Here is a 2342-nt window from a genome sequence, read left to right as displayed (position 1 = left end):
TATGTTTGTGAAAATGCTCGGGTTGAGGAACAAGGCTTAATTCAAATGTCCTTTGTTCACTAAATTATTATTTTCCATCTGAATTTGCTGAGTGCCAACAACTGAGAGTCAGTGGGGAGCAGAGGGTACTCAGCATTCCTGAGAACTAGCCCCAGGATGTATAAGTATTGCATTAAGTCTCCTTAACATTTCACAGATTTGGCTGATTTTCAAGATCTTTAAAGCATGACACCATACATTTGTCCCGTTTTTTCTCCCTTTGCTGTGGGTGTGTGCCCATGTTGGGAGTGCTGGTATAGGAATTTATCTCAAACCTTTAAATCCAGCCTCTTGTTTTCCCAGGGGTATTTGTTTACATAACAGGCTTTGTTGTGGCAGCAAGCACTAATGTGTTTGAAAATCTGTCATGGAGTAATTAATTTATCCTCATTGCACCAAGCTGCTGGATAGGTTAGCATTATCCCCATATTGCAGGAAGAGAAGCGAGAAACAGAAATTAACCCATGAGGGGCCTAGGGAGGCTGTTGGAGAGCCAGAAAAGGAACACAAATCTCCAGAATAAACAGGCTAATGCCTTAACCACATGAATATCCTTTCTAAGGTTTGATTTGTTGCCATATCCTTTTTCTGCTTGATCACTTAGAACAAAATGACCTGTCCCTAGATAACATTTTATATGCTGGAACTAAAAATAGGAATTCTCTTCTCCTACTCCTAAATTGTAGCATTGTAAGTGTACAGCATGGGAACTTGTGGGAAAAGAAAACTTCTAGGTTTCAAGAGGAAAAACAGAAAAAGACCAAGTGTGGGAGAAGAAGGAAGCTACAGAGGGAAAGGACCTTTGGTAGAGTGTGCAGGGGGATCCAGCTCCAAATACTTCTCACCATTTAAGGCCTTTCTTGCTGCTTCCCTCCATGCCCTTTGGAGAAATAAACATGGGACTGAAGAACATTTGTTTCAATCCTCACATGTGATGTATGTATGTGCAAAGGTTTGCCATGCTATTTCTTCAATAGGAATTCAGCTACCTAGTGGGAGAGGCACAGACTGAAATCTGCAGGAAAATAATCAAATATCCTTCATTCACTTCCTTAGGCTTTTGCCCTTACCTCAAAACACAGCTTTGCTAGAGTTTACAAGTGACCATAGAGCTGAAGAAGGCCAGAGGCTGGTGACATTTCTATTGTCTTTCTAAGTACAAAAAAGACAAGATTCTTTATACACCCCACTGTCACCTCAAGCTAGTTTTGCAACAGCTTTGCAATGCGAGTCACAGACCTGCCAAATCTCACAATCTCTGGTTGAAGATTCCCTCAGCTGTCCCCTGTCTCACAGCCCCTCAGTGCAGGGCTGGCATTTCACCTGGCATCACATCACAGCTTCTCTCTGGCTCTGGGACCGTCTCATACTGCATGGCACCAAATTGTCTGTCACCCATCCACTCTGGGACCAGGGTTTCCAGATAAGAGGTGATTCATCTACTGTCTCCTGCTGACTCTACCATCCTATTTTCTTCTGAGGAATCTGCATAGGGAAAACCCCCTGCAGTGCAGGATGCCTTTAGCCATGGCAAGAAAATCCCCTCCTACACCTTTCTTTCTGCTGTGCTTTCACATTGTGGGAACCTGGGTAGAGTTTAGGTGTTTTATAAAGCACTGCTTACTGCCAGTGCTTGCTTTTGTGAAATTAGAGCTGCACAGAAGAACATATTCAAGCTAGAGTGGTGTTCCTTAGAAAAAAATGTAGTCCCATGTTACTTTCAGGTCTTGAGGAAAAAGCTGCAACATGCTTAGAGTGAGGGTTCCCAAAAGCACTTGGCTCTGGTAGGAGAACAGGCAGCAGCTGTCACACATATGCATGAGCCAGAGGAGGCCTTTGGCTGCTCACATGCCACATCTCTGGGAAGCTCAGCTCCAGAGCAAACTCCCTGCCCTGTGCCACACACTTCCTCCTTCCTACCAGCATGGCTCTGGCGTATGGTCTTTGCAGAGCAGCCCCAGAGAAGCCGGGGACGTTCTGCGGCAGTGTAACTTGGGTAGAAATTTCTGACTAATCATACAACCAAAAAAAGCCAGGTGTCAGCTCTGGTGTTAGATAAGGTCCTGTCTACTCAGCCGTAGAATCACAGAATCAGTTAGGTTTTAAAAGACCTCAAAGCTCAAGTCCCACCTTTAACCAAACACCACCACACCAACTAGACCAGAAAACAGTCCAGTCATTTCTTGAGCACCTCCAGGGATGGGTTCTCTACCACCTCACTGGACAGCCTGTTCCAGTGCTTGACAACCCTTTCCAAGAAAAAATATCCTCTGATGTCCAACCTGAACCTCCCCTGGTGCAGC

The sequence above is a fragment of the Aphelocoma coerulescens genome, chromosome 1A, assembly GCF_041296385.1.
Source record: "Aphelocoma coerulescens isolate FSJ_1873_10779 chromosome 1A, UR_Acoe_1.0, whole genome shotgun sequence".
NCBI lineage: Eukaryota > Metazoa > Chordata > Aves > Passeriformes > Corvidae > Aphelocoma > Aphelocoma coerulescens.
This window is presented reverse-complemented; position numbering follows the sequence as displayed.